The sequence below is a fragment of the Piliocolobus tephrosceles genome, chromosome 14, assembly GCF_002776525.5.
Source record: "Piliocolobus tephrosceles isolate RC106 chromosome 14, ASM277652v3, whole genome shotgun sequence".
NCBI lineage: Eukaryota > Metazoa > Chordata > Mammalia > Primates > Cercopithecidae > Piliocolobus > Piliocolobus tephrosceles.
In genome coordinates, this window is record NC_045447.1 from 17,631,807 (window position 1) to 17,655,900 (window position 24,094).

Sequence of the window (24,094 nt, forward strand, 5' to 3'; positions counted from 1 at the left end):
TAGGGAGAAAAAAGTACATATGCCACCCACACCATCTACGCACACCCAAAAAGTTAACTAGTATTTACTTAGTATCCACCAAAACCCAGCCCAGCCACAGCCTCTGTAATAGAAAAACTAAGGGCCAAGGCCCACCCTGAAGGCTCACATATGTCAAATATATATACTTTGCTTGGCAAATAAGTCTGGCCCCAATGATATTCTTATTGAGGTTGGAAAATAACAGGACTGTTTGCTTAGCCAGTTCAGCAGAATAAAACGAATCCACTCCCACTGGTGTGACCCTTCACTGGAGTTCCCTGCGAGGCTCCACGGCTTAAAGCGTTTCTGGATCACTCTTAGGAAGAGTCGATTTCAGGGATACTTTATAGCCCAGGAAGAAAACTGTTCTCATCCCTTAACCCAAGCACTGCATGCAAGAGGTGAAGAGGCACCCTGTGAGGCAGAGCAAGCAAGGGACAAGGGAGGAGCAGGAGGGCCTGGGAAGGAACCTGACAGGCCATGTGTGGCCCCTGGGGACCCCTGGGCAAGGGTGCTCTCATCTCCAGGCCTGAGTTTCCTCACTGGTAAAATGGGTCACATAATGACAACCCCAGGACTACTGTGAGACTCAAAGAAGAGAATGTAAGTCCTTTTGCTGTTCTGAGCCTCAGTTTCCTCATCTGTAAAATGGAGTCAATATCTCTCCCTGGTAGATCTGTTAAAAGATTAAAAAAGACAGTGAAAGCAAAAGGTGAACATACATAGTAAGTGTGTTACATATGGTGGCCATTATTGTTGTTGCTTGTAGAGCAGGGAATGGGATACATAAACGGAATCCTAGACCTCAGCTTTCTTGTCTGCAAAATGGGGCAATCAATTCAGTCTGAAAACATTAAATTCAAGAACAGTAGCTGAATCACCAGCTGTACCACTGCAGGCTCACTTTGTGTCTCAGACATGCTGAACCCAAGTTCACGTGGGGAGCACAAAGCCCTCCAACTCAGAGGCCATCAGAGCTGGGAAGGCTGACATTATGCTGTCCACCCCACAGTGCAGAATGGACACTGGGGCCCAGAGAAAGGCATGCATTAGCCCAAGTCACCCAGCACTTTGTCACTGGCAAAGCCAGAACCCAAGTCCAGGCCTTCAGCTGCCCATCCTTGCCCACAACACCCACTGCTTTTCTCTGCCCTATTCTTAAATTGCTGATGTGGTCCCAGGCAGGGCAGAGGAGAGCAGGCACATGGCGGGGGAGGGAGAGAGGGGAAGGGAAGCTGGCCAGCAGCAGGAACTGAGCCTGCCTGTGGTCTCCAGCTTCACAAACCACATCAGGCTGAAATATGACACACGCTCACTCAGTTGAAAGCGAGGAGATATTTTTACTTAACATCCCCCGGCTGCCTAAACACTGGTCTCTTTTTTTCCCTTCCTCCCAAAAATGCATAACCCCTGGGATGTGCTTTTCTCTGCTTCTGCTGGCATTTTCTCAGGGAATAACCAAGGAGCAGGAGGGTGCCCATGTTTCCTGGCTTTGCCAGATAGATTTCCAGAACGTGGGCTCGACTGATGAAAAGCGGGGACCAGTCCCGGCTGGGCTCTCACCTCACCACATGGAGCCTTGATTCCCTGAAATGGAGGGGAGACTGATCTACATTCGAGGGTCCTGTGGATGGCACAGGAAAGTATGAGTTTACAAACAGCCCTGGGAGGCCCCTCCAGGCCTCTCTGCTGCAGGGCTGAGCTCTCCAAGCTCTGCACACCGACTCCCACCCCTCATAACAGCATAACAAACTCCCTTACCAGTTCTCCTAAAGCCAGGACTAGAAAGAATTTTCAAGAGAATGTTTAGTGCCGTCATTAAGAGCTATGGCTCTGTCGTCAGACCTGTGGAATCCTTGCACCATCACCCAATAGCCACACAACCCGGGGCATGTTATTCAGCCTAAGACTCAGTTTCCTCATCTGTAAAAGAGGATATTAGTATCTACCTCAGAGGAATTCCAAGGAATCAATAAAGTAATTAATATTCCAGTGCTTGATATATTTAAAACATAGCTTTTTTTTTTTTCCTTTTCTTTGTTTGTTTTGAGACAGTCTTGCTCTGTCACCCAGACTGGAGTGCAGTGGCGTGATTTCGGCTCACTGTAATCTCTGCCTCCAGGGTTTAAGCAATTCTTATACCTCAGCCTCCCAAATAGCTAGGATTACAGGCCCATCCCACCACGTCTGGCTAATTTTTGTAATTTTAGTAGAGACAAGGTTTCACCATGTTGACCAGGCGGGTCTTAAACTCCTGGCTTAAGCCATCCACCCAAATCGGCCTTCCAAAGTACTGGAATTACAGGTGTGAGCTACCATGCCCAGTTAAAAGATAGTTTTTTATTATTATCATGCAAACCAACATCTCTCCATTTTACAGATGAAGAAACTGAGGCTCAGAGAGATAGTATTTGCCCAAGATCACCCGAAGAACCAACACTGGGGGTCCATTTCCAAGTCAGTGCTTCTAACTTCTCTCACACCTGTGGTCTCTGATAAGCAAATACATACATTCAGAGACCGCAGAGATAGGATGTAAAAGTTTAATTAAAGAAAACCAGAGATCAATGTCTCAGCAAAGTGCCATAGACCAAGCAGAAATCATCTCTATGACCCATGTCACAAATGACCCAAACTATTCACATGGAGTAGGGGAAAGTGGCCCACTGTCACTGGATGGCTAAGAGTGAAGGCATCCAATCAACATGTTTGGCAGAAGCGCACACACACCATTGTTAACAGTGGCGACCTCTGAGGAAAGAGGAGGGCTTGGAGGGATAAAGATTTATGTTTGAATCTTTAACAATATTTTGTTTGTTTTAAAACTCATGAAAAAGAAAAAAAATTACAATGCCAAATACCTTAGCAGCCTTCTCCAGTAGGTATAGCCTGTTGTCTGCTTTTAGATGAAATTTATAGCAGGTTCTGAGACCTTCAGCTGGGCTTCCAGAATCTGCTGCTCTGACCCATCCCAGTGGCCACTGCTCTAGTTCAGACCTGCATTCTACTTCACTTGAATCATGCAACAGCCTCCTCAGGGCCTTCCTGCCTCCAGATCAGCCTGGTCCAATGCATCCCCTACATCGGCCATTCAGAATAATGAGTTTTTAAAAATCACTGCTCTGTCAAAACCCTTTCTCAGTTCTTCATTGCCTTCAGGATGAAGTCCAAACCTTTAGCTTATAATCTAGTTCCATTTTCATTTAGAGTCTCAACTCCCACCACCCTGCCCTTCTCCTATCCTCCACTCTAGCCACTTGGATGGCTCAGAAAACCTCAGTGCCTTTGCACAAGTGGTTCCTGCTTCTCAGAATGTCTTTTCCTCCAACTCCTGTTTCTCCTGGTAAATGATTACTCATTCTGAGGTCTGGCTCACCCAGACAAAATTAGTCACTCCTCTTGAAGTCACTCTTTATGTGGCACGAAAGTGTCAACCACTATAGATGACAAGCATCTTGAGGACAGAGAGCTCTGTCCTCTTCTGAGGTTGTTGGGCCCCTCGCAGGGCAAAGCACAGAACACAGGCCCAGAGAAGGGCTGAAAGGAGGGAGGAGGGGAGGAAGGAAATGCCATGCGGAGCAAACTCTGCAGCCACCCCTCCTCGGAGCAGCCTGTTTCCAGGCTCATGTTAGTCCCTAATAAAAGGACTATGGAAAATTCTGGAGTAAACTTCCCTTCCCTGATTCACACAGAAACCTTCTTTGCTGCTATGTAACTCACCGAATGCCAACCCAACCTCCCCTGGCTGTTTCCAATTTCCCTGGCATTTCTAAAAAGCAAGGCCCCAGAAAGAAAAATGGAGTTTCAAAGGAGCTGAAAGCCGACCGTTCCCACCCCCATCCTTCCTCCTCTGTTTCCAAGCCTCTCTCCCTGAACAGCCCCAGGAAACACCAACCAGCATCCCCAAGTGTGTATGTACGGGGGGATGGGGAATGCTTGTCCCTTTAGTGAACGGAACACCCAAGAAGGAGGCTAAAGTCCCTCCCAGCAAGGAATCCGCAAAGGGCACACTGGAATTGGGTCCCAGCCCTAACCTGCCTCACTGTGTGACAACTAGCCCATCATAAACTCTCTGGGTCCTTGACTTTTCTTAACTGTGAAATGGGGATGGAGTAAGATTCTAGCAAGCTATGGTCACTGTAAAGGGCAGAGCGGTGAGAGGTCCTGGTGCCCTGGTCAGAAATGTGGTCCTGGGAGAACAGGACACACAGGATTAAGTCTTTGAAAAGTCCCCAAAGGTCAAACAAAAGCGAGAGGCACCTCCCCAGAGGCCCCGCCTTCCACCAAGTCCAATTACCCTCAGGACAGCCTAGAATGAGTTCTGGGTGTTTTAAAAGCCCCTTCCATGCTCTCAGGAGGGTGTGAGGACAGGATAAAGCGGCAGATGTCTGGGCAGAGAAGGAGCTAGGAAGAAAGCCAATGTCTCCTGCTCACCCACACCCGCAGCCCCCAGCCTTCCAAGGACTGGCTCTTCTCCCCGGGCAATGCCCAGACCAGCCAACCTGCACTGGACCAGAGGGAAGTTGCTGTTATTTAGGTTTTGGGGGGCTGGACCCCAGAAGACATGGGGGATCAGGGAGAAGGGGTTCCAATCACTGTCTTCAACTCCAAAAGAAGCTTCCGTGTGAGTCAGGAAAGGGAACACTGCAGGGCTGGGGAGGAGCCAGCACCTACAGGTAGCAGGCGCCCGAAGATTTCAGACAGTACAAGGAAGAACTTTCTAACAGTCCTCAGAAAGAGGAAGGAGCCGGAGAGGAAAGCAAGCACAGGTACCGCCCAGGAGGCAAGGGTCCTCTGAGTGGATTCCCCAGCGGAGTCACCACCCAGACCGTAGCTGGTGGCCCCCTGCATGCCCGGCTCAGACACCCCAAGCGTGGGAGTGACCCCGGGCCAGTTCCCCCATCCCGGGGGCGGGGTCGAGGTTATTAGCTCAGGTGCTAGCAGCACAGTGGAATCACGGGGTGGAGGCCTGGCCCCTCTCCTCTCCTGCTCCAGCGTCTCCCCATCCCCCTGCTCCCATCTACACTCTTTGGTCCCCTGGAAGACTGGAAAAGCGAGTGCGGAAGCCGTTTTCCAGCGATGCCCCCGCGGCCGGGCCGAGCTCCAGGCGCCGGCGAGACAGGACCGGGAAGGAAGGGAGAGGAAGGGCTCAAATCAGCCCGGGACCCCCAGATGCCCGGGCCCGGGGCTGCGCGCCTCCCCTACCTGCTGCTGCGGCGCTGGAGACGGCGGCTGCTGGGTCCAGCTGTGCTCAGCTGGTTCCGGGCGGCGGGGCTGGGGCGTTGCGGTGCGCGCGGCAGGGGTGGGCAGGGCGCGGGCGGGAGCCGCCCTCAGGGCGGGGCGGCCCGGCCGCCGGGTGGGGGAGGAGCGCCAGGCCCTCCCGTCGGCTGCAGGGCCGGTGGCTCTAAGTTCGCCTTCATCCAGGGCGACCCCTCGCTTCACCTCGCAGGAAGGCACCAAGCCCTCTGCTTTCCCCTGGAGGAAACTGAGGCCCGGAGCACGGAGGGGAGATCTGAAGAGCCCTAGGGTCGGGGAGGAGACCCAGGGCAGCTCCTGAGCTGGCCTGGCGCCAAAGAGCTCAGATAGGGCGGGCAGGTGAGCAATGCTCAACTAGCACCAGCGGAGGCCGATTTCAGCCCCGGAGAGCACGGCCTTCAGGAGGCAAAGCCCTCGGAGAGTGACATAGGCTGCACGCAAAGCAGGGGAGATTCCTTCCCACGAAAGGCAGTAAAGAGGAAGAGCGATTCCCAGCTCATTCCGAATGAAGTAACGAAAATGCCAAGTGCATCCCTGGTCCTTAAAGTGGACCATTAAGCAGGCGCCGTGGAGTCAGAAGGGCCTGGTTTGGAACCCCAGACATCGACTAGTCCTGTAACTTTGGGCAAGCGAGCTCACATACCTAAGTCTCCGTTTCCTCGTTTGTCAAATGGGCATCCTGGATTGCCTCTTCATGGGGCGGTTGAGAAGACTCAGTGAGAAAAAGACCCTCAGCACAATGACAAGGCACTGTGGCTTCTGCATAAACGGATGTTCTTATTCGTGTCAGAGCAGATATTATTTGAGGAGATTGAGGAAACCCACACTGGGCAGAAAGATGAGTTCAAGGTCACTTTTAAACAAATGTAATACTTTGTTGATCTCAACAGCATCTCATATGCATTTGAGACGATACCCGTTTATAATGTGGCAAGGCATAGGAGGGCCTCCCAACAGTCCTGGTGCACACGTGGGTTCCCAGGGCTCTTGGAGTTGCCGCCTGACTCCAATTTGGAAGGATTCACACACTCAACAGGAGACTGCACCACATGACAGAGATGTCCATTCCCAGCCTGGGTGCTGGCAGCAGCCTCATGTTCAGCCAGGGTAAAGCTCCATCTTAACACAAGGTGAAATGTACTAGAGTCTGTAATTGCCAGGTGCTGGGGATCAGAGCAGAAAAGGCTGTTGTTTAGCACAGAAGCCAAGAGCACAGCACTCACTCCCTGGTTTTTCCATTGAATAGCAGCCAGGGAAGCCACAGGACCCGGGGGAGTCTCGCCCTGGCTCTTCCTCCTGCCACTCTTTCTTTGTTCAGCACCAGTAAATACAAGAACCATTTCTTGAATGCCTCATGCCATGCTCTGGGCTTCCCACATATTACCGACTTTCAGTCTCACCTCCCTACCTGGCCTCCCAAGGGAGGCATTGCCGTGTGTATATTTCAGATGAGCAGGCCAAGCCCACAGAAAGGGTTAAGTACTCTCTGGAGGTCACACTACTGATACTGTGCAGTCTGCTGTTCTATGCCTGAGTCGTTGGCCCTCCCTTCTTTGCTCAATGTCTTATGTCACACTCTACCACCTTTCTTGGCTTGGGAAATTCTGCCGAGTTCCACTTTCTCTGAGAATAGAAGCAAGGTATCCACCCCCCAGGGAGGCTCACACCATCTCTGCTACACTCTGCTTTCTCCAGAGGCTGCCTGGGGCCCAGTGCAAGGCTGCTGGGGAGAAAAGCAAAAACACAGGCTTATTTGACTCTGGACTCTTTGATTACAAGCCCCGGCATACACAGGCCCTGGAATTATCTAACATATCATTTCCAGCCCCAGTAACTGCTCTCAGACAAAAGGAGGTGGAACTCTGAATCCGTGTCCCCATAGAACTGGAGAATTCCCCATCACGATGGAGGAGACATTGGAGAACGTCTGGTCCAACTCCTCCCGTCAGAGATGGGGAAACTGAGGCCAAGAAAGCAGAAGGGTTCACATTCTAAGCTGGATCTAAGGTTCCACATTCTAAGTTTGATCAGATGCCTACCCTTAACCTTGTAATTGCTCTATTTGGTGGCTGGAGAGGAACATGGGAACAGGGCATCACCAGGAATCATTAAAAATGATAATGAAGATAATGATGATGATGATTGATTGATGATGATTGTGATGATGATAACCAATACTTACATGGGAGTGCCCCTCTAGGAACACTTCTAGAAATCTCCTGGTGCTTTGCTTTATGCCTCAAGATGTGTATTTTATAGCTGGCAGGATATATCAAGTCTGCCTTTCTTTATTTTTTTGTTTGTTTGTTTGTTTGTTTTTTGGTTTTTGGGTTTTTTTTGAGGCAGAGTCTTGCTCTGTCGCCCAGGCTGGAGTGCAGTGGTGCAATCTCGGCTCATTGCAAGCTCCGCCTCCTGGGTTCACGCCATTCTCCTGCCTCAGCCTCCTGAGTAGCTGGGATTACAGGCGCCTGCTACCACGCCCGGCTAATTTTTTTGTATTTTTAATAGAGACGGGGTTTCACCGTGTTAGCCAGGATGGTCTCGATCTCCTGACCTCATGATCCGCCCGCCTCGGCCTCCCAAAGTGCTGGGATTACAGGCGTGAGCCACCACGCCCGGCCCAAGTCTGCCTTTCATGGATGCCTAGAAGTCTTCTTGGTATCCTGTCTTCATTCCTTTCTAGATACCTATTTGTACCTCTCCCCCCATTGAATCTAGGGACCGGTAAGGCCTGTTTGTCCTGGATCCTCACCTCAGAGTGAACATCTTGCTGATAAGGATCTCCTCTGATGGAAGAACTTTGGTATCTTCTTTTGCCAGAAGACCATCTCCTTCCCAGAGTGAGGCTGGGGAGAAATGAAGGCCACACACAGGCCAGGCATTAGACAATTTGGGGGTGCCTGCTCCCTCCTCTGAGAACGCCTCTTCCCAGCCAACAGATGGCCCTCACTTGCACCCAGGTTTGTACCATAACCTTCCCCGGCAACACAGTTGACAGCATGAGGAGTGGACGGCAGGACAAAGCTGGACTATTAGAATTTGGAGCTGGAAGTTGAGACATGACAATCATGGTTAATTAACTGGGCCTGTGAGGACTGATGATCTCTGAAGGCCAAGGCTGCCATTTTGAGGTGGCCATCTTTCATCATATTCACAGAGAAAGCCAGTGAGACTGGTTAAATGACTAGAAAGACGTGGAGAAACTCACAGAGGAGATGCCTGGGCTGGCCAGCCAGGGAAGCTTCAGGGTTCAGGGGCTCTTCTGATTACAGACCTGTCCTGGAGCTGGCTTCAGAAGGAGAAGTTATCAGTACAAGTATTTGTGGAGCATCGAACGCCTTGTAGTAGGTCCCTAGAAGCAGAGGATGAGACGGGGATTTCGTACAAGGGATTACTTGAGAGAGCATTCTCAGGAGATCCTGAAATATCCCATGGAACACTAGGGCAGGGGTGAAGCTGGGCCTCAGGACCAGACCACAGGCAGGACCTGGGTACTAAAGGGAACCCAGAAAGTACTCTGTCCCCCATCTTTCATCTCTGCCTGTCTGCTCACATCACACAAGCATTTCTGCTTTCCAGAAAATGGCTTTACCAGCAGCAAGCTGGAATCCTTTTTTGTGGTCCACATTCTAAGTTGGATCAGATGCCTACCCTTTATCTAATTAACTCTGGCCCGAGTGGCAGGGTCCCACTGCACAAACCTGGCTGGCTGCTCCCACTGTAACCTGTGGGTGGAGGGGGTGCACTTTCCAGAGAAAAGGGGAGGGGAAGCCTAGCAGAGACAACGGTTTGGACTCAGTCAGCCTTGAAAGGATGGAAAGAATAAGAGTGGAATTGAGGAAGGGAACAGCATCTTCTGCTAAGAGCACAGAATGAGCAAAGGTGTGGAGGTCAGAGAAAGAGAAAGATGGAGGAAGGAAAGCAGTCTTATTTTCTCCAGCCTTGGTCCCCTTTAGTGTTGTGCTAGTATTAGGTTCTTAAGAACTGATTTAGCGTGTTTAGTATTGTGTTCTTAAGAACTGATTGCTCAATTTCCATGAACTTTTGTGGGGTTTTTTGAGACAGGAGAAATTTCACTGTTACCCAGCCTGGAGTCAGTGGCACAAACATGGCTTCCTGCAGCCTTGACCTCTGGGCTCAAGCAATCCTCCTGCCTCAGCCTCCCAAGTAGCTGGGACCACAGGCACATCCCAGGTCTGGCTAATTTTTATATTATTCGTAGATTTTAAGTCTCTCTATGTTACCAGGCTGGTCTTAAACTTTTGTACTCAAGAGATCCTCCCACCTCAGCCTTCGAAAGTGCTGGGATTATAGGAGTGAGCCATCACACCCGGCTACATGTCCATGAATTCTTACAGCCAGCTGTATTAAGACTTATTAAGCACAGCCTTCAATAACAATCTACATAAACTTATAATTAAGTAAATTTTAAATTGATATGGTCTGGCGGTGTGTCCCCACGCAAATCTTATGTCGAATTGAAATCCCCATAATCCCCATGTGTCAAGGAAGGGACCTGGTGGAAGGGAGGTAACTGGATCATGGGGCCAGTTTCCCCCGTGCCGTTCTCATGATGGTGAGTTCTCATGAGACCTGACTTTTTTTTTTTTTTTTTAGACGGAGTTTACCTCTTGTTCCCAGGCTGGAGTTCAACGGCATAATCTTGGTTCACCGCAACCTCCGCCTCTGGGGTTCAAGCTATTCTCCTGCCTCAGCCTCCTGAGTAACTGAGATTACAGGCACCCACAACCACGCCTGGCTAATTTTGTATTTTTAGTAGAGACGGAGTTTCTCCATGTTGGTCAGGCTGGTCTCGAACTCCGGACCTCAGGTGATTCATCTGCCTCGGCCTCCCAAAGTGCTGGGATTACAGGCGTGAGCCACCTTGCCTGGCTGAGACCTGATTCTTTTAGGAGTTTGAGGGTTCCTCCTTCACACACTCTCTCTCCTGCCACCATGTAAGACTTGCCTGCTTCCCTTTCCGCCATGACTGTAAGTTTCCTGAGGCCTCCCAGCCATGTAGGACTGTGAGTCAATTAAACCTCTTTCCTTTATAAATTACCCAGTCTCAGGTATGTCTTCATACCAGTGTGAAAATGACTAATACATAAATAGAGGTAATAAATTCTCAAAACTTAGTACTTCATAATTATTTTATTGTATTTCACTATTATCTGTGCTCTTAGGATTATTTTCACCATTTATCTATATGGTAGAAATACTATATAATTGTGTGCAGTTGCATATCTGTTCTCAACTCCACATTCAGTGACATCATGCTGGTAGCCCAGTCCCCACAGTGGGAGTATTTACACCATGGAGATCAGGAAAGGCTATAAATCAGGGTCTTCCTTCTCCCTCCCCTCAAGATCCTGTTGTTTAACATTTAGCAGCACACCACTGCTCAAAACCCTGGGCTTCCCCCATTCCACTCACCGCATTCAGATTGTCCATTTACGTGTATATCTCATTAGACTGGCAGCTCAGTGGAAGGAGAAAATGTGTGTTTGCTTGTTTTCCGACATCATCCTAGTGTCAAATAGTGCTTGGCACAGAGCAGATATTTAGCACGTTTTTATTGGATGAATGAATTGGTGAATGAGGAAAGTGACCAGAGATGAGTTTGGTCAGATAGAGTGACTGGGGACACTTCAGGAGGACTCAAGAGAGGGTTGCTCTTTGAATTTCAAGAGCCATTAATCTAGACATGTTCTGAATGCCCCAGGCAGGAATGTGTTTGTCCCACTATTTTAATGAGAACTTAAAACTATGTGTTCCATACAAGCACTGCCAGCTCAGCCCTAAGACCTGGATTCCTAGCAGCTCTGATTCTGTAATTATGTCCAATAAATGCCAGTAAGATGCTAAACAGCATAAGCATCAGTGACTTCACTGTTACACAGCAGAGGATTTCCCAGCTAGCCAGCTTCCCAGGTTAGATTTTTCAGGAGAGAGCAAAGCTGCCCAGAAGTTCTTCCTCCACAGCTTAACAGAGCTGACCCTATGAGAGTGGCATGCATAATAATAACTAAAAGCATAATTATAACTACCACATTCTGCGTGCTTACTCTATGCTGGTCACTTTATTATTTCAATTAAGCCTGACAATTACCCTCTAAGTTAGGTATTCTTATCTCCAATGTTACAAATAAAATAAATAGGCTCAAAAAGGGTAAGTAATCTGCTTAAGCTTTCACAGCTAGGTGAGTGTTAGAGCTGGGATTTGAATCCAGGTCTGTCTCCAAAGCCCAGATTCTTTCTACAGCCAGAGTGAAAGAAGGCCAAGGGAAAGGTAAAGTCTTTTCCACACTTCCTACTCAGGATCAAGAATTATTTAATTTCATCTTGACAACGTTAGGGTCTGATGTTAGGCCCCTCTCTGTACACTTCATATAATGGTTGACTACAACTCATTGTTTCTTTGTATGGAAGGTATTTGGAGCTGTTCAAGAAATATGGAACTACTTTCAGAAAGGTTGTGAACTGCTATGCTTTAGAAACAAAAAGTAATTCATAAAATCCCTTAAACACACCCACACCAAAAAAATCTTGGAGATGGTGCTATTTTTGTACTCAGAGGCCTTGGAGGACAGGATACCCTGAGTTACTCAACCTCTCGGAGTCTTGGTTTCTTCCTCTGATAATAGTATCCACTCAAAGAATTATGGGGAAATTAAATGAATTCTCTATGTCAAGGCCTGAGGCATATAAAGGGCTCTGTCAACAGTGGCTGGTGTCATGATGGGAACCCCCGAGGTATGGGCATGGAGGTGTTTAAGGTGGATGAGCTTCAGCCAGTGTGTCAGGGACACAGGGTACATCCACTGAGTTATGGAAGACCAAGCCAGACGGCAAGATGGATGAGACTTACGTGAAACGGGAGGAAACCATATTCATGGGTGCCTGCTCTGGGCCTTATCTCCTCCAGAGCTGACAACAAATTTCTCAGATTGGAACTATTCTCACTCCCAGTTCATAGATCGAGAAACTGAGGCACAGCAAAGTGAAATCTCTTATTTACATTTCACAACTAGGAAATGACAGAGCTGGGACTGGAACCCAGGGTTTTGCTCCAAAGCCACTGGCTTTCATGTGGGGCTGGAAGCACGCGGGGCTGAAGGCAGTGGGCAGAAGGAAGCTGTCACAGGCTCACACAGGAGACTGACACTGTTGGAGCTAAATCAAGACGTTTCCTGTGGAGGGGCACGGGGCCCACAGCCCTAACAGCCCATGCCTGCCAGGGATTTGGCAGGAAGAGCTGGCTTTTGTTCTAGATGAATCAGCCCAGCTGTTTCTGAAAGCCCAGCCCCACTCTTCTGGGCTCAGCGGACCAGAAGGCATTCAGCTGTCCCCGCAGGTCACCAGTGGGGTGGGAGGGGGCAGTACTTTGTACAGTGGACTGCACCATTTACAGAGAGTTATATTATCACAACACCGAACAATGGGCTTTTCAAATGTTGTGCTGTTTCTTGGAGTTGAAACACAATCGGACCAGCAATGCACTACCTTCTTAGGAATTTAGAGAAACTTACAACGAACAAACAAAAAAGCTGATGATTGGATTAAAGTTTTAGTCCAAAGTTGATCTCCCTCCTTTTTCCTCCTCCCCTTCCACTTTCTCCTTCCTACTTTCCCTTCTCCCTGTTCTTTTGCGCTTCCTGTTTCTTTTTCCTGCTTTTTCTCCTCTCTCATCACTGTTACCAGCAGTAGCAGACTTCACTGTGAAGTTCTAATAGCTTTGCTCAGGGAAGTAGAACATCCAAGTTCTACCTTGTGTCTCTTCTATGTCGCAAATGACCCTGGACAAGTCATCCACTCCTCTGAGTCTCCATTGTGTCATCTGCAAACTGGGACAATAGAACAAATTACCTCCAAGAGAGATTATACCTGGCTCATAAAACCAGGAGCTTTTCCAGCCCCTGGTTGTGCTGCACTAGCCCCAGCACAGGTTTCCTGTCCCAGGGAGAACCAGACAGCATTTGTCTCATAAGATCCATTCAATTACCTTTCAAAACGTTAGCTCTTAGGTCAAGTCACTCTAGGTTGTCTTACTTTACATCTGGAATTTGTAAGAATGTCTTCAAAAATGCACAGTGCAAATGCAATCACTTCATTTCATTTTTTCTCAAACCAAAACCTCCAACTTGAGAAACCAATACCTAATGAGCAAGAAGCACGTTTCCCCAATGGAGATTTCCTCTCCTCCTGAATGCTCCCCAAATTCTGAGGCTGAGGCAGTCCCAGAGAGAAGGGGTTCAGCCCGTCATACCATGCAGGCAGTCTAGAGTTTTGTTTTCTCCCTGGCGCAGTCTTGCTGCTTTGACCTTGACCTCAGCCAGATGACCCTGCAGATCCAGGTCCCTAGGTGGGCCCCCCAGCATCTCAGGGAGTTGTCCAGCTTCCTCTCTGCTTAGCCCAGTCCCATGCTTAGCTTCTCACACAGCCATTCTCCAAAGTCTTAGCTGGCTAGAAATCTTATATCAAATTTGTTTTATACCTGTCCCTCTTTCTTGTTTCCAGATGCCCTCCATGTCCCCCTGTAGGGATGGGAGAGGAGACTTTAAACAGTTTAAGGTGAAGTACTCCAGAAAAACTTTCAAGCCTGTTTTTTCCTAGAGCTGAAAAAGAAAAGAGGTTAAATCTTCAGCAACAAACTGTGAGCTCTCTTTTAAAGTACACTACTTGATCATGGCATAAAATATTAATAGAGCAGACGCAGTCTGGCTTTATGAGACCCATGAAAGTCTCTGGGAATCCCCGGTGCCAACAGCCACGGGCTGGTAAGCTCTACGTTTTATCACTAATCCAGACAAGCTCTGAGCTGCTTTAGCCTGGCATTGGCGGCCACACATGATCTGGCCTTGCTTTATCCCTCCAGCCTCATCTCATCCCCTTCCCACCTGAACCCCATGTCCCTATGCCACAGAATCCTGCTGGTTCCTGGCAGGTCAAGCTTTGTATCACCCCAAAACCTTCAAGCATTTGCACCTCAGCTCTCTTTCTTGGGACTGCCTGTCCTGACACTTTCCCCCTGTTTAACGCTCCTTTATATTTTCAGGCTCAGTTTTAGAGGACCCTCCTTGCAAAGCCTTCCCTGTCTCCTCCAGGGTGTATTACATTAGCAGTCCCTCTGTGGTTCCACAGTTCCCTGCACATACTTCCATCATAGTACTTCCAGGACCATTCTGCTGAAGTAGGCTCCTCTGTCTTGTTATTCTCCACCTCAGAACTCTGCTTAATTCCCTTGTAATTGATGGTTATTTGTAATGATTTCATTACTGGGTTGTTTACTGTCTCCCACACTAGACTTCGAGCTCCCTGAGGGCAGGGCCAGATATCTCAATCTCTGCTTCTTGTGAAAATGCCCAGCACAGCACCCTGGATAGATCAGACCCTCAGCACACACTGAATTGAATGGAATTGCAATGACGCTTATCATACTGTGTTATACTTACCTGTTTGTGTTTCTAGCTCTATCAGTGACTCTCTCATGGGCAGGGACCATGTCTTGTTCACTTTTATGCTCCCAGTGCACAACACAGAACTTGGTTCACACTAGTGAATGTTGAATGAATGAATGGATGAATGAAATGAATAAACAGATAAACTAACATGAAAGCAGGATGAACAGATGATCCAATAAAGAAATTCCAACTAACCTTTCTGAAGCAACCAATTGATATTTTTTATTTTTACTATTAGAAATAAATATCAGTCTCTGCTCTTGATTCTGTTCACTTATGCTGCTGGGCAAAAAAAAAAAAACTTAGAATCGGTCAAGGCTAACCTTTAAAAAACAATCACCACAGAAATCCAATAACTAGAGTAGCCTTTTAATGAGTAGGCAAGATGTTGATATCAATTTACATTAATTAGTAAGGAAGGCTAAGATACCTTCTCAAAATGTCTGCTTCTGCAATCTTCTAGATTTGTATCAGATATCACCCCTTAGTTTTTCCAAGTTTCATATAAAAAAAAAATCAGTAACTACTTAAATATCTTCAATATAGTCTTTTTTTTTTTTTTTTTTGAGAAGGAGTCTCACTCTGTCGCCCAGGCTGGAGTGCAGTGGTGCAATCCCAGCTCACTGCAAGTTCTGCCTCCTGGGTTCAAGCAATTCTCATGCCTCAGCCTCCTGAGTAGCTGGGATTACAGGCACCTGCCACCATGCCTAGCTAATGTTTGTATTTTTAGTAGAGATGGGGTTTCGCCATGTTGGCCAGGCTGGCCTTGAACTCCTGGCCTCAAGTAATCCGCCCGTCTCAGCCTCCCATTCAATATAGTCTTTATCTTTAAGTAAAGTAGCCATATTTCCCCAAGTTCCCTGAAATCAGAGCATAGCACCAGATGTAGGACTGACGACAGTCTGACACTGTAAACTGAGGACTGCCCTAGAATACTCTGGATGGGCAGTCAGCACACCCAGAGATATTTCTATTTTTACATAGTTGTGATCATCACATTTAAACAATTATAGACAATCGTTTTTTCCTCCTTACATTATTAAGCAAACATTTTTCCATGTTGCAATATGTTCTTTATACTTTTTCTGAACAAGTCATTTAATCTCCCAAGCCTCTGGCTTTTTGTTTTGTTTCATCTTTTTGTTTTGTTTTGAGACAGGGTCTCACTCTGTTACCCAGGCTGGAGTTTAGTGATGCATTCTTGGCTCACTGCAACTTCCACCTCCCAGGTTCAAGTGATTCTCCTGCCTCAGCCTCCTGAGTAGCTGAGATTACAGGTGCACACCACCACGCCCACCTAATTTTTTGTATCTTTAGTAGAAATGGGGTTTCGCCATGTTGGCCAGGCTGGTCTCGAACTCCTGACCTCGAGTGATCCTCCTGCCCTGGCCTCCCAAAGTGCCAGGATTACAGATGTGAGCAACCACATCTGGCTGAGCCTCAGTTTTCTCACCTGTAATCACTTCATCTCCAGGGAACCTCCCCTAGAGTTCTTGAGAGTTCAATGAGCCAGTGGAAGGGGTTATTCGAGCGAGTGAGAGTACAGGCTTTTAGGGGTCACATACCTTTTTGGAAGCCTGGCTCTGAAAATTCCTTGTTAGGTTAACTTTGGGAAGTTACTTATGATCTTTGATTCTCAATTGTCTCATTTGCAAACTGGAAATTATAGTGCCTTATGCAGAGAATTAGTATGCGGATTAAATGGACTTTTAAAAATGTATGTGTAATATTTAACCTAGTGCCTGACACATGGTAGCTCATAATAAATTATAGCTACTATTATTATAGTTACTATTAATTATCATACTTTTCTTTTCCATAGAGTATATATATCATGAGTACTTAACCTTTACCAAATGATTTCCTGTTTCTTACTCTTTTTCTTTAATCGATAAATAATAGTTGTACATATTTTCGGGTACATATGATATTTTGACATATGCATATAGAATGTGTAATGATTGAATCAGGGTAATTTGGATCTCCATTGCCTCATACATTTATCTTTTTTTTGTGTTTGGAACATTACGAATCTTCTGTTGTAGCTATTTTGAAATATACAATAAATTATTGTTGATTATAATTTACTGTACTATCAGATTCTAGAACTTATTCCTTTTTTTTTTTTGAGACGGAGTCTCGTTCTGTCTTGCCCAGACTGAGTGCAGTGGCACGATCTTGGCTTACTGCAGCCTCTGCCTCCTGGGTTCAAGCGATTCTCCTGTCTCAGCCTCCCGAGTAGCTGGGACTACAGATGTCTGCCACCACGGCTACTATTTTTTTTTTTTTTGTATTTTTAGTAGAGATGGGATTTCACCATGTTGGCCAGATTGGTCTCGAACTCCTGACCTCAGGTGATCCACCTGCCTCAGTCTCCCAAAGTGCTGGAATTACAGGCATAAGCCACCGAGCCCAGCCTAGAACTTATTTCTTTTATCTGACTGCATTTTTGTAGCTTTCAACCAACTTCTCTTCATCCTCTCTTCCTCCTTACCCTCCCCAGCCACAATTCTACTTTCTACATCCACGAGACCCATGGTTTTCACTCTCACAGATGAGTGGGAACATGCAATGTTTGTCTTTCTGTGCCTGGTTTATTTCACTTAACATAATGACTTTCAGTTCCATCCATGTTGCTGCAAATGACAAAATTTCATTCTTTTTAATGGCTAAATAATATTCAAGTGCATATATACATCACATTTTCTTTTGGCTCCTTACTCCTATAGGTAATTTCTGCAAGGTATGTCCTCAGGCATACAATGTTTTTCTTCTCAAAAAACAAAAAACAAAAAAAACTCTTCAGCTTAAACAGATGAAACTCCCAAGAAGAGCCAGCACAGGCACATGGCCTTCCCCTCCCGCTTTTGCTTAGTGAGCTCTTGATTTCTTAAGACCCAATTCAAAATATCTTCCTCTAAAAAGGCTTATTTGACCCCTGAAGAGAGTAGATCTCCCACAGCCTCACTTTACTTAGAACTCACCATCTCTCTCATAGGTATCTCCAGGTCCTTTCCCTCCAAACAATTCCCTCATGACCCCAGAAGGATTTCCCTAGAAATCATGTAAAGCACTGTGTGGGAAAACAGAATTTCTTGATGTCTAGTAAGAGTGTAAATTGATGCAAGATGAAAAAGGGCAATTGGAACAGCTATTCTCTATGATCCAGCAGTTCCACCCCCAGGAATTTTTCCTACAGATGTACTCGAATGGGCAAAATGGCATATTTACAAGTTATTAAGCATTCCTTGCAATAGCAAAATAATGGAAATCACCTAAAGGTTCACCAAAAGAGGATTATTTAAATAAATAAATGTATTTAAATAAATCATAATATATGCATATATAGTAGAATGCCATTTCATTATAAACAAAGAATGGGGAAATCTTTATGTAGTAAAATGGGGAAATTCCCAAGCTATATCTATATTTTTATGTGTATGGAATATCAGTATGTGTGTTAAAAATTAAAAAGAGAGGAAAGAATAGCTGTATGAACTAGACATGGTGGCTTATGCCCGTAATTTCAGCACTTTGGGAGACTGAGGCGGGAGGACCACTTGAGGCCAGGAGTTTGAGACCAGCCTGGGAAACACAATGATAGCCCGTCTCTATAAAAAAAATACAAAAATTAGCCAGGTATGGTGGCGCAAGCCTAGTCCCAGATACCCAGGGACTAGGTGGAAGGATCACTTGAGCCCTGGAAGTTAAGGATGCAGTGATTATTGTGCCACTGTACTCTAGCCTGGGTGACATAGCGAGACCCTGCCTCAAAAATAAATAAATAAATATGAAGATATATCTATTTGCTTGTACTTATGTAAAATACTTTGTAAGGGTATATAAGAAACTGGTAACACTGGTCACCCCTGGGGAGAACACTAGGTAGCTGGCAGGTGGGGCAAAAGGAGATTTTTCTGTGTATATCCTTTTGTTGCTTTTGAATTTTAAACTAGATATATGGATTAGCTATTCAAAATAATAATAATAATATTAGAGGTAAAACATGTGGTGGAGACACAAACATATTGCTATGTGTGCTCATTGCTACAAGGGCTAGCAGAAGAATTCATCTTTGGGAGAAAATTGCGCTTTTAGGGGAGAGAAAAATCTTTCTAAAGGTCTTTTGTTTGTGCAAAGCCAAAGACCAGAGCCTGGTCTGGAGAAGAAAGGTTAAAACCATCCTAAAGTGAAGTGTGACCTCTTTCGGTAAAGAGGCTCTGCTTTTAAGTAATTCTTTCCTCCTGTGTGGTGGACCCCAGAGACAGGAGTTTGAGGAAGCAGGAACTTGGGAGAGAGAAAAGGGAAGAGAAAGAACTTAGATTTAAATAAGAATGAAACCCAAGACTGAGATACTCTGTAAATGGTATAAAGCCAAAGGCATTTAGAGCAGGTGATCTTGTTTCATGGGAAGCCAAGTCTTGCTGTTAGGCACGTAGCAGGCTGTGGAGGCTAAGACTGTGTTAGGATCAAAGCTGAGCTGTTTTGTAGTTGCTTCCCTTTCTTTGCCTACCTGCCACAATTTTTGCACCAACTGTATTATGCGGTTTGAAGGCTGAGAGCTCCTGACTGCTTAAGGAAAAGGAAATTATCTTTTTTCTTTTTTGGCTTGTTTTAATTGCTGATGATCCAGACTCTAGATTTAATACATCATCAAGTCTTCTGCTAAAGAATGAGAGAGCAAAGGAACGGTAGAAAGAAGGAAATACTATTGAGGAAGCCAAAAAAGGAGAAAGAAGGATTTTCTCAAAACAATAGGAGATCAGAGGAAAGGAGGAGGAGAAGAAAGTGAAGGGAGGGTCACCTCAAGAGCCCTGCCAGCCTGGGAACTGATGTGGGGCAGTTTACCAAAAAAGAAGAGGACCTGAAGCCCAGTGGAGACAGGTGAATGGAACCAGCAAAGAAGGGCTTCAAGGGACATTGTTTGAGCACCAAGGAGCAGGATGAGACTTGAGTCATTGTCACAGATCTCTCAGCCATAACCAGGGAGAGAACCGCCTGTTCCTGCACCAAATTCATCTATGCGCTTTGTTCCACTGTCGGCAGCTGGTAAATATGTCACTCTGTTAGCAGTGAACACACTCATGCCTGCCAAGCTGGAGAGATGCCCACTCATACCATATAACTTCAACATGAACCCGTCCTGTGACTCCAGGTCGCTGATACCACATAATGCTCCAGGACAAAACCTATAAGCTCATAGCAGGGGAATGGGGCTCTGGGCCCAGAGCAGTGGTGACAAGAAAGCTCTGGGCCTCAGTACTTGGTAAGGGAAAGACAATAAGAAAAATGGGAGCTGAACTGAACAAGCTCAAACCGTCCTGAGAGGAGACAATGGTTAACGGCACCACTGTTACAAATGGATAGGGACAATCTGGATGGCAGTTGTCTGGCAAATCTGACAATGTTACTCACCTGCTTAAAACCTGTCAAGGGTTATGCAATGGACTGAAAGTTTATGCCCACCAAAATTTGTAGGCTGATATTCTAACCCCAGTGTGATACTATTTGGAAGTGGGGCCTTTGGGAGATAATCAGGTATGACAGTGGAACCCTCATGAATGGGATTAGTGTCCTTATAAGAAGAGGCTGAAGACCCATCTAGCTCTCTTTCCACCATGTGAGGCACAATGAGAAGCTGGTATTCGGCAACCCAGAAGAGGGCTCTCACCAGAACCCAACTATGCTGGCATCCTGATCTTAGACTTCCAGCCTCTAGAACTGTGAGAAACAAATGTCTTTTGTTTATAAGCCACCCAGTTCATGGTACTTTCTTTTAGCCCCCCAGACTGGCTAAGACAAGCTACTCTCCACCTCCAGGGTAGATTCTGAATTTCTTACCCTGGTGTACCAGTGAGGAAAGATTAGGTTATATTATAGTAACAAACTGGTCCCCCAAAATCCTAGTGTCTTAATACAACAAAAGTTTATTTCTTGCTCATGACACATATCCAATGCATGTGCTCCACATAATCACTCATGGACCCCAGACTGACGCAAGGGCCACCATATTGACATTGCACTTGGAAGATGTGGCTGCCTGTTCATTACAGCAAGGGAGGAAAGCTAAGGGAGAGCTCACACTCACTCTTTTATGCTTTAGCCCAGAACTGACACGTGTGGCTTTTGCCTATAGCCCATCGGTGAAACTAGTCATGTGGTTCCTCCAACTGCAAAAAGACTAGGAAATGTGGAAGTAGGTAGGTTCACTTGGTGAACAGTAAATGTCTCCGTCATATGTGGCATTCAAGATCTTTTGAAATTTGCCTCCAGGAGCCCTTCCAGCTTCATTTCCTGCCACTGTCCACCTTCCCAAACTCATAATCCACCACTGGCCACAGGAGTCTTCTCCCAGCTCCCCAAGAGTGTCCTTGAACCATCACTCCCCCATACCTTAGCTCACACTGGTTTCTGAACATATAACGCCCTTTTTCTACCTACTCCAACTGTCGAAATTCTACTTCTCCCTTTAAGCCCAGCTCAAATGCTACCTTCCCCATTCCTCATCCCTGGGGTAAAATGAACTGACCCTTCCTGGTTTGGCCACATCTCTTTTTATACGCCCCCATCAACACTTAAGTTCCATGGGACTGACTTCCTGGCATTTCTTTTTACAGTGCCTGGTACATAGTGGGCACTGAATAAGCATTTGTAGAATAAATGCTTCTAATTTTTCAAATTATACTTGAATTGTTTGTATGTCTTTCTTCTTCTTCTTCTTCTTTTGGAGATGGAGTTTCACTCTTGTTGCCCAGGCTGGAGTGCAGTGGCGTGATCTCAGCTCACTGCAACCTCTGCCTCCCGGGTTCAAGCAATTCTCCTGCCTCAGCCTCCTGAGTAGCTGTGATTACAGGTGCCTGCCACCACACCCAGCTAATGTTTTTGTATTTTTAATAGAGACAGGGTCTCACCACATTGGCCAGGCTGGTCTGGAACTCCTGAGCTCAGGTGATCTGCCTGCCTCGGCCTCCCAAAGTGCTGGGATTACAGGTGTGAGCCATCATGCCTGGCCATTTGTATGTCTTTCTCTACACCCACTCACCTACCCTCAACATCTTCATTTGTCCATTACCTACCAGCATCGGCACATTTTTCAGTCAACGTCTAGCAGCTATATAACAATATCATTTCTTATATTTAATTTAGAATGATGATTTTAAAAATAATTGCAAATGAGTTGTTTAAAAATGAACATCAGGCTGGGCACGGTAGCTCATGCCTATAATCCTAGCAGTTTGGGAGGCCGAGTTGGGTGGATCACTTGAGGCCAGGAGTTCGAAACCAGCCTGGCCAACATAGTGAAACTCTGTCTCAACTAAAAATTAAAAAAATTAAAAATTAAAAATTAGCCGGGTTGTGGTGGCAGGTGCCTGTAATCCCAGCTAATTGGGAGGCTGAGGCAGGAGAACTCCTTGAACCCAGGAGGCAGAGATTGCAATGAACTGAGATGATGCCACTACATTCCAGCCTGGGTGAAGAGTGAGAATCCATCTCAAAAAAAAAAAAAAAAAGAAAAAAGAAAATAACATCAGCTGTATATATGTTATACTTCAATTTAAAAATTTACTTAAAAAAACAAACAGGGCCGGGTGCAGTGGCTCATGCCTGTAATCCCAACATGCTGGGATGCTGAGGCAGGAGGATAGCTAGAGCTCAGGAGTTCAAAACCAGTTTGGACAAAAAACCAATACAAAACCCCGACTCCACGAAAAAAGAAAATACAAAAAATTAGTCAGGCGTGGTGGCAAGTGCCTGTAGCTCCAGCTACTTGGGAGGCTAAGGTAGGAGGTTGGCTTGAGCCTGGAAAGCAGAGGTTGCAGTGAGCCAAGATCACACAGCTGCACTACAGCCTGGGTGACAGAGCCAGACCCTGTCTCAAAGCACACACACACACCCCAAACAGGCATGACAAGCAAAAAAGGGAAGGATCGGGGGGCGGGGGGCACGGTGGCTCACATCTGTAACGCCAGCATTTTGGGAGGCCAAGGCAGGTGAATCATGAGGTCAAGAGTTCGAGACCAGCCTGGCCAACATGGTGAAACCCCGTCTCTACTAAAAATACAAAAAATTAGCCAGGCGTAGTGGCACACGCCTGTAGTCTCAGCTACTTGGGAGACTACAGGTAGGAGGATGGCTTGAGCCTGGGAAGCAGAGGTTGCAGTGAGCCAAGATCACACAGCTGCACTACAGCTTGGGTGACAGAGCCAGACCCTATCTCAAAGCACATACACACACACACACACACACACACACACACACACACCCCAAACAGGCGTGATAAGCCAAAAAGGGAAGGATCGGCATGGCCCCATGGCTCACGCCTGTAAATCCAGCATTTTGGGAGGCCAAGGCGGGCAAATCACAAGGTCAGGAGTTCGAAACCAGCCTGGCCAACATAGTGAAACCCCATCTTTACTAAAAATACAAAAAATTAGCTGGGCATAGTAGTGGGTGCCTGTAATCCCAGCTACTCCGGAGGCTGAGGCAGGAGATTCGCTTGAACCCAGGAGGCGGAGGTTGCAGTGAGCCAGGATTGCACCACTGCACTCCAGCCTGGGTGACAGAGTGAGACTCCGTCTCAAAAAAAAAAGGGAAGGATCACAGAGTAAATTGCATAAATGCAAACGTACTTCTAGCAGATACGGTCGTTGGTGTGTGAGCTTTGTAACAGCATCTGTAGACAATGTATTAAAGTACGACCAGAGCTAGCTCAAGCAACAGGAAGCCAAAGGCTAGACTTATATCCTGGTTTCAGGATAAGGTAGCATCAGCTCCAAGTGCTATGGGAACCACACAGCCCTCCTTCTTCTCTCATCTGTTTCTCCCTGAGCATAGACTTCATTATTCTCACTCACTAAACACCAGCTTTTTCTACTTCTCAGGAAACAGCCACTTGAATCATCAGCCAAAGCCACCTAGTTTCCGTTTCTTTCAAGAGAGCAACAGCCATTTGCTTTCCCTAATTTCAAGAACACAGAGAAGGACTCTGATTGGCCCAGCTTGCTCAGGTGCCCACCTGGTCCAACCACTGGTGACCAGGGCAGAAAGTCCCCAGGTATATACGTGGCTATTTCTCACCATGACTTTATTTACTGAGGAATCAGACACCAGAAAACAGGAGGTGGAAAAAAAAATTGCTGCACAAACCATAAAGAAGGAGAATCAGTCTTGAGAAAGCCATGTCAGATAGAAAGAATAGATAAATAGAAATATATCCTCTGAAAAGAACGGATGATAAGGACATGCTATTTGAGAAGGAATTAAGTGGTGTGAACAACTTCATGGTTACTTTCTTGCATCTTATTTTTTTATTTTTATTTTTGAGACAGGGTCTAATGCTGTCGCCCAGACTG

The 24,094-nt window shown here is 46.4% G+C and overlaps 1 protein-coding gene across 2 annotated transcripts in view; it reads right to left on the reverse strand.

Annotated features, from left to right (window-relative positions):
• The window catches only part of GSN (gelsolin), a 64,936-nt gene extending 59,367 nt beyond the window's left edge, over positions 1–5,569 (reverse strand). Inside the window, exon 1 of one of the 2 annotated variants that reach the window (XM_023223674.2) lies at positions 5,227–5,569. The gene's annotated coding sequence lies outside the window, so the exon portion shown is untranslated. The remainder of the gene's footprint in view (positions 1–5,226) is intronic. The other variant, XM_023223675.2, reaches the window with a different exon arrangement.
• Between the last annotated feature and the right edge of the window lie 18,525 nt (positions 5,570–24,094).